General features: G+C 45.9%; 2 long non-coding RNA genes across 2 annotated transcripts in view; both read right to left on the bottom strand.

Annotated features, from left to right (window-relative positions):
- Positions 1 to 10,076, bottom strand: part of LOC146839408 (uncharacterized) — a 461,649-nt gene extending 451,573 nt beyond the window's left edge. Inside the window, exons 1-4 of the long non-coding RNA XR_014981074.1 lie at positions 9,916 to 10,076; positions 9,690 to 9,829; positions 9,572 to 9,611; positions 7,529 to 7,641 (exon numbers count right to left, since the gene is read on the bottom strand). This is a non-coding gene — a long non-coding RNA (uncharacterized LOC146839408). The remainder of the gene's footprint in view (positions 1 to 7,528; positions 7,642 to 9,571; positions 9,612 to 9,689; positions 9,830 to 9,915) is intronic.
- A 54-nt stretch (positions 10,077 to 10,130) lies between these two features.
- On the bottom strand, positions 10,131 to 12,158 carry LOC146839407 (uncharacterized). The gene is made up of 2 exons (XR_014981073.1): positions 10,850 to 12,158; positions 10,131 to 10,711 (listed from the first exon to the last, which is right to left on the bottom strand). It is a non-coding gene; the product is annotated as an uncharacterized LOC146839407 (long non-coding RNA).
- Between the last annotated feature and the right edge of the window lie 3,408 nt (positions 12,159 to 15,566).

The following is a 15,566-nucleotide window of genomic DNA, read 5'->3' as shown; positions in this document are numbered from 1 at the left end:
GGGCGCGGCACCTTTCATGTTTAAGCGATGTAAATATTCTGTGGGGTCAATTAGCATGAGTCACTCATGCATCCATTCCTCGTTGTAACTCTCATCCACTTTTTACATTTATCATTCCATGGCAATGCGATCTCAAATCTAACTTGGCGTCCACTTTTATTCATCCAAATATTCCCTTCTTAGGATCATTCCAAATTCAGCGAGTGATCAAGCATTCACATCTCTTTAGAGGTGGTCATGTGACATTCAAGATTACAGTTGTGCCACTGCTTCCGGCAAACTCGTACGGCAGCTAGTATTTGAATATTTAAATACTGTTTGCATCTCGAATTTCAATTCCTTTTACGCATCAAAACACCCGATATTAGCTTGTTCATGTGCATCTTCTTGGCCAATTTTGTGTTAGAAGTGCTCTCTGAAAAATGTGGCAAAGAAAGTCGTTGCAATACCCCAACCCAATCCATACTACACAATAAAAGAGTAAAATCTTATTTTAATCATGAATGCAGCTGAAAGTAAAAATGTGTAGAGCATTCCAAATGCAGCAAAAAAATGGAATCTTAAAATGTTTGGTACTTGTAAATTAGACCCATGTCCCCCTCGAAAAAAGTAATAGGCAATCATAGCACTTAGGTTATCACATACTTGCCATCTTTTTCAGGGCTTTACGCATCAAAACACATGATAATAGCTTCTTCGTGTGCATCCTCTTGGCCAAGTTTGTGGTGGAATGGATCTCTGAAAATAGTCATCTCTTAAGGCATGTTATCTTTCAAGTATAAGGCATGGTATCTTTCAAGTTTAAGCAATGTCAACATTCAGTGGGCTTTGAAGTAGCAAAACAGAAATACACTCCTGTATGTTTTCCAGGACTGTCCATCTCCCTACTCCGCCTTGACACCGTGCACAGTGGGCCATGACAGGGAGCCCCAAACTATGGGCCAGGAAGCACTGCATGATGGCGGCCCGAGTAGCAGAACAGTAACTGGGACATGCTGGTGGGTCCGGCCAATACTACTCTTTTGTAGGCCAGCACTTAACAGACTTTCGTTCCCTTTATGCGGGTCCCACTGCAGAACAGCCATGCCAGCTTACAGCAACGCCAATACAAATCGGCTTAGCCTAGCTCCTGTTCACCACCACTGCATCCGGCTCACCTGCAGAGGCGGGCATGTTCAGGTGTACAACGGGGTGGCGGACAGAGAAGTTGCTGAGAAGGGGGTGAGGTCGGAGCTGTGCTGAGGTGAAATGCCTTCTCGTGTCTTCTTGTGGTCCTAGCACTTTTGAGTCTGTGGAGGCAACTACTACTCAACAGTTTTAACTATTGTACTTTCTGTGTGGGTAGATTAAGTTGGGTAGCCACGCTCCAGCATTGTTGTGCCGCTGTTCTACCTGTTACCTGCTGTTACCTTCTACCGAAACTATACATCTTTGTTTGCCGTCTCCCCAATTTGGCTGGTCACTTCAGTTGAGCCGAACTGGGACAGGAACACCTCCTCAGTCTACTATTGGTTGGGCATGTCGCAGTACAGGTGGCATTCTGGTGTTATAAAGTAAGCACCGGATAAATCCTAGAGAGCTGCTGGTCCTTCCTGCAAGTCTCCTGAACAGTGATCTGGTAACGCAGTGTGTGCTGTCATTGACAGTGATCAAGACCAAAAGTCTGCTCACAGATTCGGCAGAGATATGTGTAAGAAACAAAAAAGGCAGGCGGAGGGGACCTGTACCTCTATTAAACTGCAAAGCAGAACCACCCTGAGCTCCTTTCGGACACGGATAGTGAGCACAGTCGCTAAGGAGATCGACCTGGCAGACAGGTGATTATCCCTTTGTCTAAGAGGGGCACATAGCCTTCGCCCCTAGTGGTATCAGTCACTGATTGAATCCCTTCCTCACTTGCCAAGAAAAGGGTGTTGCACAAGGAGGGGTCGAAGACTAATAACCCAGGTGAACCTGGGATGATGGAAGGGACTTCAACCTCGGAAGATAATGTGATAAAGTCACCTAGCAAGGCAATGGTCAGAAGAAATAGGAAAGCAAAACAAGGCCAAGGACCACTGCTCATCCTTTTACCTGCGCTGGCAAACCAACAGGCCCACACTCCAAAGAATGATGGATTTAACCCAGATCTCTTGACTGGGGGTGAATGTTTTGATTTGCTCTGCATTCCGTTCATCAATGGTGTCTTTTGCTTCCACACTTCAAAGAGATCATGGAAGAATTGGCTCCTACTGATAATGGGGAGTCAATGACGGAATGGAACCGTGACCAACGATAGTAAGATCTGCCATTGCTCCTCTACTGAATAGGTTGCATGCCTTGAAAGGGGCAGTAAGGGTCTTGTCTTCTAAAATAGAGCTTCTTGTTGGCACTCCCAGATCTTAAGCACATCCCTGGAAAAGCATTGGCCAAAGCGGAGTAGTGAAAACATCACCACAGATCCAGTGGATCATATATTTCAGCTCTTCACGCATTCACGTCAGACACATTGATGGTGTGCCAATCTGTATTTTACAGGGCCAAGAGGCTGGTAGGTGGTTTACATAAGAGTGAAAAACTGTGTGCCACTGGCTAAACCGGAACACCAAATGTACCATTACGGAGTATGACGATGTCCTATTAGTAAGAACTAGATGGATTGGTCATACCTCCATAACCACAGGAGTTGACTAAGTGATTATAAACTACAGATATTCAGGCTTGGCACATCAGTTGCTTAAAACGGAATGTAGGCTGAGCAAGTCAGATGCTGTAATCAGCGCCGTTCCACTTGGTTTTTTTTCAGACCGATTCCATTCATCCAGTCGAGTAGTCAGGCCTGCAAGTCAACAACAGAAAGCTGCAAATTACACTGTCCCAATTTTCTTTTAAGAGACATGGTCTCTGCAGCCCCTCTACCATGTAGGATATTAGCATTTTTATAAGGCAGCCACATGTCCATGGGAGGGCTGGCCTTCAGGGGGCCTTACACTGTGGGTAAAGACTACAATTTCAGGCCTGTTGAAGGAGGTTATAGTAAATTCCCCTGACATCATATGCCTTGTCTTGGCTGCATTCTCGATGTATACTACAGACCTGTCGGAAACAGAACGGAATCTATTGTTGTAGATCACTGTAACGAAAATGTAGCTTTTAGCTACAGTAAGGAAAATAGTGGGGTGGGCTTTTTCAATTGTCAACTCGAACCTCTGAGTATATAGATAGCCTTGCCAGCAGATGAGGACGCTAGCTGGTTCATACCAAAGTTGGAAATCCCGTCCATCAAGAAATAGTCACCATTAGTACAAAGCAACAACCTGGTATTAAAACCTGCGCCTGTAAGGGCAAGGCAATCACATTTAATAGGGTAAACAATGCCACCTTAATTGATATGTTTACGGTCAAGCTTTGCCCATTTTTGGTGGATATGGCAATTTAACACGATCTGACTGACTGGAATGCCCAGACTCACAAGCTTAGTTAGTGTACAACATAAAACCCCAGGGAGCCCTTTCACAAATGAACTGAAATAAAACCTCCTCCTCCCAAGTCTACCAGTGAGATCTATAAGATGGTTGCCACATGTATGGAGGGTATGATACCACTGATCTGTACGGGTGGTACCCTAGTCATTTGAGGAGATAATTCAATCCCATATGCCGATGTACATGAATCCGAGGAGCTTCTATCTAGTTGGAACAAGGCACTTAGTAAAAAGGATGCGTTTCAAATCTTGGTATAATAGTGTCTGGAATCAAAGCCTGCTGATTGTTGTGATCACACAGAGCAACAGACCATTGATTCAGGCCACCAGACGGTGTTAAGCTAGCAAGGGCCCAAAAAAAGAAATGGGAGCAGGAAACTTTACAGGCAGCAGGGATGGATTCAGCACCATAGAAAATAGCATTGCAGCTGAAGCTTGGGTGGCTCACTTCGCCAGTTTATATAGACAAAAGGATGATCAGTAAGACAACATGGGGAGACAGTTGGGGCCTTGGGAATTCATTATCAGACAGAGGATAAAAGCTTTGGCAGGTACTTTTCGAGATGGGGATGCGAAGTCATTTGCGCAGGTTAGACAGTAGCACTGGGGAGCTGACCGTTCCCTTCCTTGTAACTGGAGGGACAGGGGTTTGATGCTTCTGCCAGATGAGGGAGTGGAGATCAATGTTTCTGCCAGATGAGGGAGTGGAGATCAATGTAAGTAAAATTAAGCGCATGGTCCTGAATTTTCAAATAGGACATACCGCACTCTAGCAGGGGCCTGTAATAAAAGAGCCACTCTTGTGGTTGGGCACCCTATGATGACCTTCAATTACCACCATTTTAACTGTCGTTAGTGTGTTATTTTGCCCTAGCCTTGATGTAGGATGGTCCTGCATATATGCCTGCTTCTCTTCTGCCCTATAATCTTGCTGTCTTTCAGTGGTAGCGGTCAGAGTGGAACAGTCTTGCCAAGAGCAGAGCGTGTGGGATGTGCATTGAAGGAATGAGGTGAGGTGTGGAATTTATTTTGGTCTCGAGGTGCAGTTCAAGGCGGTGGTGCACACGTGCTCTGTGTTGTACATTGGTGAGAATTAGGAGTTCTTACTATCGGCTTTGATATGGCCTAATGTCATCATGCTTTCTGACTTAACCTTGCTTTTCTGTGTGCAGCGTGTGGGATGTGCATTGAAGGAATGAGGTGAGGTGTGGAATTTATTTTGGTCTCGAGGTGCAGTTGAAGGCGGTGGTGCACACGTGCTCGGTGTTGTACATTGGTGAGAATTCTTACTATCGGCTTTGATATGGCCTAATGTCATCATGCTTTCTGACTTAACCTTGCTTTTCTGTGTGCATAGTGATGCTTGCAAGTTGTGTGGATGAGAATTATAGGTGCTTACTATTGGCTTTGACATGGCCTCATGCCTTCTTGTTCTCCGATTTTCCGTTGCTTCTGCGAACAAAGCAGCGCCCGCGATTCACATTCAAGGGTTTTCTGCTCATCACTATTTTTTCGCACGTCACTGACCAGAGTGAACTGGATATTTGTGGAATTTACAACTCTGTCTTGGAGTCAAAATACAGGGGGGGGGGCTTGGCCAGCCACCATATTGGCGTTGACGCAAACAGATACTAGCCAGCTCGGTTTTTTCTAATGAGAAAGGGGCGAGGGTTTGTAGAAACTTCGCTTCACGTTGAATAATGGTATTAAAGCTGGATGCTTTGCCAGATGGAAGTTCACCACCAACTAGACGTATTGCTGTGGAGGTGATGGAACTTGAGTCCTGACTAAATCTCCTTCCTGGGTTGTTGAAAGGACTTCCCCAGCTTGAGTTGGCAAGGATGCTGCGAATTCAGTCGGTGAGGTGTTCCTAACCATTTTTGTATATATTTTCTACTCTTTTCTACCTGTACATACTGCATTCTATTTTGATTAATTATTTCAATTATTCTTTTGATTAGTCATTTGATATACTGGAGTCTGCAATTACTAATCTATTCGGCCTGCCTTTATAAACCTATTAAACTTTTGTGTTATTTTTAAAAGCACCAGAATGTGTCTTTTTTCCTCGAGTGAGAGTGCTGTTCAAACGTGTATTATTTAGAAGGTGCAGTGGTTAATTTGCCTCCCAGGTGGGAGTGCAAGGTTTGGGTGTGTCCATTACAGGGCCCCGTTAGAACGTACGTGTGTGTGTGTACATTTGTGTATTAAAGCATCACTGCACAACCGAGGTGGCAAGCTCACATTATGCATCAATGAATAGATACGAACAAGTAGTGGGAGCTAACAGTAACGCCCTATCCTGCCAGCGATTCAGATCTATAACCTTAAGGCCTTAGAGACAGCTGCCTATGGTGCTGAACTGAGAGGGCATCTGGGAGGGGCCTCAAGGGGGGAGGAAATCGCTTTATGCATCAGCTGCTGTGATCTACCTGCAAGTCCTCCTTTGCTTCCACTTAGGCTGGACGTTGGGGTCAGAAACATGACAGATTGGCATTGCGCCCCGTACTTTACTAGAGGATCTAGGATACCCCAGAGTTATTGACATGGGTTAGAGGAACTTTTGAATCAGGCAGGCAGGCTCTTGTAGACTTCCATGGCTAAAGCATGAGGGTATACTGTCAGACATTGGCCTCCATCGTCTATGGGGTACCCAGGATCAGGATAGGCCCATTTTTAACTCACTTAAGCTGCATATTGGCACCACAGAGATAATCGATATACAGGCGAGTCACGCATCTTCAACAAATGCTCTCTTTGCAGTTAAGGGCTCCTATGAGCAGGAGGACTTTCTGGACGAAATAAGCTCATCAGAGCTAGGCGGCTGTTTCCATATGGAACCTTGCCAAAAGAAACTAGTGATAAAGTTCTCTTTTAACCAACTTATTGTGCCCGCCCCCCCCCCCCCCCCCTCAACCCAAAATGAAGTAATTCCGCTTTGCCAGAAACTGGGTACTAGGCAATACGAAGAAGTCGGAGCGTGCAGTGGCGCGGACAGCGACACCGCTCCTTGAGGGAACTGTGACGACAGGGAGACATCCCCACTCTTACCATGACCCCGTGGTAGGAGCAGCAATTGTGAAACTCTGGTAAACGTCCCGAAGGCCTGTGACCCATGGAGTCAATGGTTAGAGGCTGAAACATGTGGATACCGGCAGATAGGGTAATGGAAACACAACACTTTTCTCTCCCCCCCCGATATATCAAACTTGAAATCTTTAATCCGGTCAATAGGTCATACACTGCCAGTTTTTGTTCACTTCATATAGGATCCCCCCCCCCCCAACCCAAACGTGGTCTGCGCAAGCGGACCCAAGTTGAAGCATGGCACTATTTAGTGGGCGAGGGCCTCAAACCTATGGGTTTTTCAGTAGGCTCATCCTCCTAAAATATATATATTATTATACTCTGAACACCTTATTGGGGTGGTTGTTTACATTCCTTCTGGTTCGGCGAGTTATAATACAAGGAAAAACTCAGGATTCTGAAATACTATGCATGAGATTGATCATTTTTGCTGTTTTTTTTTCTGATGGGTCTGTGGAGGATAAGGCACAAGATCATCTCCCATTAGAGTGGCAAACAATATAAAGGTAATTGACATAATTGTTGTAGAATGGGATGCACAATACTATAGGAGCCTTTTAGAGAGTATTCATATTGTCTTTTACTGATGGACTAACCTATATTACTGTGCATTAACTTATAAACAGCTCGATTTGCAGTTTCAAGTTTAGCTGGATAATATTAGCCAGGGAGACCCTAGGTACTCCTGGACATATCGCACAAGTCTCTCATGTTGTAGAAGCCCGTTTAATAGTCAGTCATAAGTCATTTAAATTTCTACATTATTGCACATTATATTGTTCATTTTATTTAACTGTTAAAAACGTATGTCTTATCTTATGCACTTTTAGGTCTTTATAAAGTAAAACACTCCTGTATGATGCAGTTGCGCACACCCAAGACTCATTTATGGTAGTTGCTCTCACCCACCTAATTTGATCAATTTGCTACTTGTGTGTCCTATCACTATTTGCATCGAGTAAAAGTGGCTTAACTCACCAGAACACCTGATATTAGCTTGTTTATGTGCATCCTCTGGGCCAATTTGGTGGTAGAAGCCATCTCCAAAAAATTGCACAAGAAAGTTGTTGAATACCTCCAACCCATTCACACTAGAGTAAAATATTTTAATCATGAATGCAGCTGGAAGCAACAGTATGCATAGAGCATCATAAAAGTAACTTAAAAATATCTTTAAAAACTTGGCACTTTAAAATTCAATTCACTCCCACCAATAAAACATGCCAGCTGCAACTAAATGGCTTGTTTTTAATAGTCCAAGGGAAATGAGGTTACATTCAAATCTGCATGGACTTGCATAGTTTGTCCCTTTGAAGCTCAGAAATGTGCATTTTTTAAGTCTCGACTGACCCAGCGCATGCTCTGGTCTGGCTTTATTGAGGGCTCCAAAAAGTGCTACCAGGCCAGCCTACAGCTACAGTGCATGTGCGCGCCTTACCGCAAATACTTTCACGCCGCTTTGATGTTTGATCATGATCAGTTTCGCGGCCGCACGGCATACCCCAATAGGTCTCGCTTTCGGGACCTAATAAGTATTTAGTTATGTAACTGTTGCATGGCTAACCACTTATAAGGTCCCAAAGGCGAGAGCTATTGGCTATGCCAATGCTTGTTTTTAAATTGCTGCCTCAGTACCAGAACATGGTAATCGGATTGTAATTGTCCATTTATGCCATACCGATATCTTGGAATTCGATCAAAATGTCTGTGGCTAATTAAGGAACGAGATTGACTGCAAGATGCCCCCACCCCAAGTATCATTGGAAATGTATCATACCAGGGACTCAAATAGCCCGGTATGCAGCCTTGCCGTCTTGGTGTATGCACTGAAGGCAAGCGGTGTTTTTGGATGCTTCAACACTTCATCTCACTTTAACTCCTCAAGTTAGCTGGGATGTAGCAGTGTGCTCCCATCCCCCTTATGTTTCAAAAAGGCTCCCTTGAGCCACTGGGCTGACGAGCTCATGGGAGGCACCTGTGCGCCAGGGAGAGGTACAGAGACCTGAGAGGATTGTGGCAGCTTTCTCAGCAAACCCCAGAAGAATTTCGTTTTATCTCTACTGAAGAAGGATGAAATCCAGAAACACATGTGTCTAGAGATTAACAGCACTAACCTGCGCCAACTTTGGTGAGACACTGCAAAATTTCAAGTAAGCATTTAAATTGAACTGCATGTACCAGGATGCAAAGGGACGAACTGTGCTGGGATGTAGCAGTGTGCTCCTATCCCCCTTATACCCATTTTTTTGTCAAGCACCACATAAAAGATTAATGGTCAAGCATATCCATCTGAGTTTAGAACTGTTAGTTTTATAAAATAATTCAATTACAAAAACATAGGCCGTTTTCCCACTCCCACCTTCCAGCATTTCTACAAGCATCCTTGATGAACTGAGTTATTCTGACCTCGAACAGTTCCCATCGGCACTAATTTCAGGCAGCTCTTTGCAAACGTACGTCTGCCACTAGGGGCCTTTTCCACTTTACAAATTGCTGACTTGACCGGCCTAGAAAAACGTTTAACTACGGGCCATGGAGGTGGGAAACACGGCTGCACACGGGGACTGCCGCAGGGCACTCAAGAGCCAAGACCAATTATATAATGCAACAGGGGACGGAGGTATTATGAGGCAGAGTTGAATAGAGGTTATGGTAATAAAACTAATATATAACTGTGTATAATTCAACCCGTACTTAACATTGTCTGGGAAAAGGGTTAATCGTATGTGGCAGTTTAATATCCGAATACACTACTAAGCAAATGAAAGACCAGCCAACTTTCGCAGAGCGTTTGGCTGAATAACTGCTGTTGTGAAAATGGCAAATAAGTGCATTCTGTGTCATGTTTAAATAAAGTTAAACTGAGATGAACGCATTCCTGCTCAATTTGGCAGCTGTCTGAATCGAGGGGGCTGTGCAAGTTTTCCTCATTCAGCTAGTTTTGGGAGTTTGTTAAAGCCTGTCGTACTCACAGCATCTTTTAATCTTAAGGTAAATGTAGCATTTGAAGGGTGTGCTTACCTTGCATGTTGCTTTCTGATCTAAGCACGGAAGCCTAAAACTGAATGGGGAAAAAAGTGAAAGCTAAGCAGCTTCCTGTGTACAGCAGTATGAATGGTCAAAGAGGATTTCCTTTTACCTGTCTCGGTTCGTCTAATCATGGAAGAGGTCTCCAAATGCACTCGACAACTTCAACTAAAATTATTCAACGAGATTACCAGTGGTAGTTTAATGACGGCACACCTGTGCACCGACTCATGGTGGATCGATACATTCCAACTAATTAAACCAAAAAGAAAAAGTTGCGATTAACAATTGAGGCGGTGCTAATGAGATGAAGTGGGCGAGAAAGCAGAGTGCTTTACCTTTGATAATCCATAGGGAAAACACTCCCAGAAGAATCCCATGCCCCTATGTGCACAACAGGATTCAAATGTCGTTTAACCTGACCTTTTAAACGCTGCTCTTCTGGCAGACCTGAAATACAAGCGCTGTTGGAACCAAGAAAGAAAAAACTGTTAATACCATCAACTGGCATTGCCAGCCACATTTCAACACATAATAGACACAAGAACATGTAATAGCTAAAAATCCAATTAGTTTTTATTTCTTTATTGAGAAAGAATCCATTTTAGTCCTGAAAGCAGTAAACATTAAGAAAATCGTGTGCACATTTTATACAACAGACATTTCACTAAGTAAACAAGTCCTTCATGGCAGGAGTAACCTTTGTCATATCCGTGTTCTATTCCCATTAATCGCCCAAGATAGCCATAGGCGGAGGCCAACGACATTGTGAGGATATTTATGCAGGCAGACCAGGGTTTAGGGATCTGGGGAAAGGTGGAAGCAAGTCGAAGTTGGGAAACCGGCAACCCACCCGTGGCATGTTACATCGCAAGGACAAACAAAGTGAGACGCCGCATCTTAACATTGTATTTTTCTAAAAGATGCATGCTTGGTGGGTGTTGAAAGCTACATTACAGAACTTAACTTGTTCAAGTGTTAAATCGTGTCCGGACTCTGGAGGCAACAAACACGTCCATGTTTTTAATTGTCCTTTCTAGTGGCTAGTCCGGGATTCACCACTGTCCTTAGCGGCAACCTTGTACTACGATGATGCAGTCAGTTTCCCAACAGTGCCAGATGACGCTGAGAGCCCTGCAAACGGCAAATGTTCAGTGAATATCTTCTTCGAAAGCGATCCCCAACCCCCCCCCCCCCCATAACAAATGCTATGCAAGGTTCAGTAATGTCAAATGGCGGAAATGAGGGTAAACGACCCACGTGCCCCATTACCCCGAGGGCGGCATCCCTAAACATGTGTATCTCCATCAGTGACATTGGCCAAAGGTGCGGGAGGAAGCCTTCACCAGTCCAGTGAATCAGCGACGATTCATAATGCGCGCTTGAGAAGGTCCAGTTTGCGAGCAGCGGTGTCCGTTGGTCCAGGGCGGAGGTCGGGCACGCATTCTGTCCGTGCTCGGATTGTAGCACCCGCCTACACTCTACTCCCTGTATGCCGCCCGCGAGCCTGCGCCCAAATTAGTTTCTTGCGAGCCAGGGCGCACAAGATGGCGGCGGAGCCCAGGACGCCATCTTACAACGCCGCCCGCCGAGATCATCACCACCCGGACCCGCCAGTCACACGACCCAACGGACCAGCCCTACCCCGGAGCCGCCAGTCACACGACCCACCGCCCTACCCCGGAGCCGCCAGTCACACGACGCACCGGACCCGCCGCCCTACCTCGGAGCCGCCAGTCACAGGCCCAGGACGCCATCTTACATCGCCGCCCGCCGAGATCATGACCACCCGGACCCGCCAGTCACACGACCTACCAGTCACACGACCCACCCTACCCGGGAGCCGCCAGTCACACGACCCACCCTACCCCGGAGCCGCCAGTCACACGACCCACAGGACCCGCCGCCCTACCCCGGAGCCGCCAGTCACAACCCTCCGGACCCACCCTACCACGGTTATACGACCTTCCGACCCCTGAGCCATACACGCCCGTCACACTACTCCCTCCCCCGGTTCACCTCACCCTCCGTGCCTAACTCGCCTCAGGCCACTTCACTCGAGATACCCGAATTTACCCTCCGTACCGCCAGTCACGCGACCCGCCGGAACTTACCCGACTGACACACCGGAATTGATCGGAGTCGACCAGAAGGACCACACCGCAGGCGTTTCAATTTTAAACTGGCAAGAACCAAAGTTCAGCTGTCTTAATTATACAAAATCCCCCCATCCCGTCGAGGCCCAAGCGAAAGATCAACCTGCCAACCCACAGAACGATCCAGTCTGCCACGGCGAACTACGCAGCCCTACGGTCCTCCAGCCAACCCGGAATAGCCTTGGGCAGCGGAAGGTGCAGTGGGACCCACCAGCCGCCATCTTACCGGCCTCCCCTCGATTCCTCTGATCCGTCACCATCCGTTCAAGTCGTTATCGAACGTTCGGCCTCAACCCTCGAGCGGCTTTTCAGAACACGAACCACACACAAATTCTACCACACCCGCCGACAGCCATCCGCTAGCCCCATCAAACCTATCTCTCCACCCGCACCATCTACAACCTGTGCCGCTGCATTTCTGCAACACGTCGCACTTGGGACAAAAGCATTTATATACGCTGTCGCTCCATCCGCTTAACAAAGTAGTCCCACGTAAAAATGTCAATGATTGGCTGTTTGTCTGACGGAGAGAGTACGCCCTCTTGCTTATTGGTGAGCACAGACGTTCATTCTGAGCCACGCCCATCCTCCCCGCGCAGTGATATCTCAGCTGACGTGTCAATAGTGACGCATTTGTAATTTTTTCGTTGGTGTTTTTCTTTAAACTGGTCTGTGACGCACGAGCTCGTGACCAGCGAGGCACTTCCGGGACAGACACTTCAAAAATAGCACAGGAACAGGTGGGGGCTGGTGCCAGCCGTGTAAACAACATACACACTGATAGGGGAGGCTCCGTATTCTTGCTACTAAAAGTGGCTTTTTTTATCTGTCTCACTCCAGAAATTGGCTCAGATTCTATTGAAGTGAATAAGAAAAATACAATCTACAGAATTATTTTTAAATCTCCCACTTTCCTCTTCTAAAACGTTGGCATCTACGAAATTGAGACAAGTGCCCATGGGCATTCCTAAGTTTAAACACATGAGCCGAAATAGGGCTTTCTAAATAACAAATATGTTAAATAACACAGAATATGCTTGTGATAAATTCGTTGCGATCAAAAAACGTGGGCAGAGAAATTTGTTCGTTTATTTTAAATAAAATGGAGCTGCGACGCAGTCAGTCCACAGCTCACGGGTTCCAGCTGTGGAAACCACCCCCGACTGTCGTGAGTGCAGCCGCATTATTGTTCCATGGTTAATGCAGGTACGACTCAGGCTTTTACATTACTTCTTTCCTTATATAAATAACAAATCAAAACAATAACTTAATTAAAATTGTTAACAGTGCAGTTCTAAAAAAAAAAATCATACATGCCAAAAACACAAAACAAGGCAAATAAACAACAGGAAAACAAAAGACAGAAACTCCTCTGAATCTAATAGGTAATCCTTTAATGCGGACACTCCTACGTACCCCAACCCCAGCCTCACGTAAAACCTGGCGGCTGACCTCCTTATTGACACCCATAGAACTGTGACAGTTGAGACCACCATGGCCCTTTGGTTCCACAACCAAATCGTCTTGGGTGTACGTATACTTAGTTTACGCTTGCACTTCACATCCTACCCAATGTTCCACCAGTTCTTTCCATTGTTTCTCACTGCATTACCACAAACTTTGGCAATTACAACAGGTCTACTGAATTTCTTCCCTCCTTTCCTTACATGAACACCCTTGCAGATGAGCACAACATCACCTTCCTTGAAAACAACATCCTTCACTCTTGAAAGTGCATCATAGTTATTTTTTTTGTTTCGACTTAGCTACGGAGGCATTACCACAAACTTTGAGATCAAGATCGCCTAAAGAAACACCAAACTCCATCTTCCCATCCAACTCGGGCACACGTTTGTAGAAGGGTTCCTACCCCTCAGCAATTCAAAAGGAGACACAAGAGTCGAACTTTGAGGGCTGGTGTGTAGGAAACTGCCCCTTTTTGCATGGTTGAGCCCCACATTTTTCCTAATGTTGATGTACTTTGACTGAGTGTGCCCTGGGTTCCTGCCAACCAGGTACCCATGGCCTATGTTCTTTCCCTAAAGTGTACTGTTGCAAAACCCAATTGGCTATTCTCTGGCCACATGTAAGTCCCTTGTAAAAGGTACCATAGGTACCAAAGGCACTGGTACCAGGGAAGGCCTCTAAGGGCTGCAGCACTTATGGTACCACCCTTAGAGGCCCTATATCTTTTTACACACACACACACACACACACACACACACACACACACACACACACACACACACACACACACACACACACACACACACACACACACACACACACACACACACACACACACACACACACACACACACACACACACACACACACACACACACACACACACACACACACACACACACACACACACACACACACACACACACACACACACACACACACACACACACACACACACACACACACACACACACACACACACACACACACACACACACACACACACACACACACACACACACCCTTTGCATGTTGCGTGTTTTGGTGCAGAACAAAGTGAGCAGTCGACATGGCACACATCCCTGTGTGCCATGCCTACAATCCACTACCCAGGCATAGATCAGCCACCCCTCTAGCTGGGTGCACTACACCAGTGGTAATGGTACTGGTGCATGAACCCTGTACCGTTATAGTGTCTAAGTCAATTCTTAGACAGTGTAAATGCAGTAATGCCATAAAGAGTATATGGTCTGTGAGTTACGAACTCCACAGCACCATAATGGCTTTACTGAAAACAGGAAAGTTTGGTATCAAACTTCTCAGCACATTAAACCCACACTGATGCCAGTGTGGGATTTAATGAAAAATGCACTCAGAGCGCATCTTAGAGATGCCCTCTAAAATACAACCTAACTCTAGTGTCCTGGCTGAGTGGCTGCTTGCTAGCTGCCACCCCCAGACATGTTTCTGAACCCCTGGGTCGAGAGTCTGCCTCTCTCGGGGCCCTGAAACAATGCACATCCTGGGATGATGTGCCAAGCCTCCTCCCCCAGGATGGGCTGAGTCCACGAAGGGGAAGCCTCAAAGACTTGCCGCCTTTGTGAGCTACCCTAGCCATTTACTGCACCCAGCAAGTGGCCCCCACCGGTTTTGACCCCCACTTTGGGAGGGAGAATCAACGGGAAAACCAAGTTAGGAGGAGAGGTTTTTATTTTATTTTAAAAGTTTTATATAGTGCTAGCTTGACCCGTAGGTATCAGAGCGCTTTACATACATACTGTAAAGAAAAACAGACGGAAATTGCATTACATAGTAGGCAGTAAGGAAGCAAAACCAGGGTTAAAAAAAAATACAGCATGGAAGATAAGGTGGTTAACACAGTCAGGTAGCCAACTATCCTTGAATGTCAAGAGAGAGGAGTAAACTCGGATATTAAAGTCTAGGTTAGTTGACGTTGGTCAGGAAAGTATTTGTTAAGGAGATTGATTTTCAGGTCCCTTTTGAAACAGGAGAAGGAGGGGTTGCATCTGAGGACTATAGGGAGAGCATTCCACATCATGGGAGCGTTGCCAGAGAACGATCGGTATCGTGTGGTTTTCTTTTTCAGGTTCGGATGAATAAGAAGGAGTGAGTTGGAGCTCCTCAGCGATCTGGATTGCTTGCTCTTACCAGTTTGTTGTTCAGGTAGTTAGGGGCCGGAGAGTGAAGGGTTTTGTGTGTGATGCAGGCTGTCAGGAACCTAGTGAACGTCATTTCTGTAATGGAAAATCAGAATTGCAATCGTAGGGTTATTGTGAAGCCCTCTAGTTGCAATTGTTGGGTAAACGTTTAGGCGGAATTGACCCCTTTAAGATGGCCGCCCTAAT

The sequence above is a fragment of the Triturus cristatus genome, chromosome 4_1 (assembly GCF_964204655.1).
Source record: "Triturus cristatus chromosome 4_1, aTriCri1.1, whole genome shotgun sequence".
In the NCBI taxonomy this organism is placed as follows: domain Eukaryota; kingdom Metazoa; phylum Chordata; class Amphibia; order Caudata; family Salamandridae; genus Triturus; species Triturus cristatus.
Note: the sequence above shows the minus strand (reverse complement) of the source record. Positions and strands in the feature narration are given on the sequence as shown.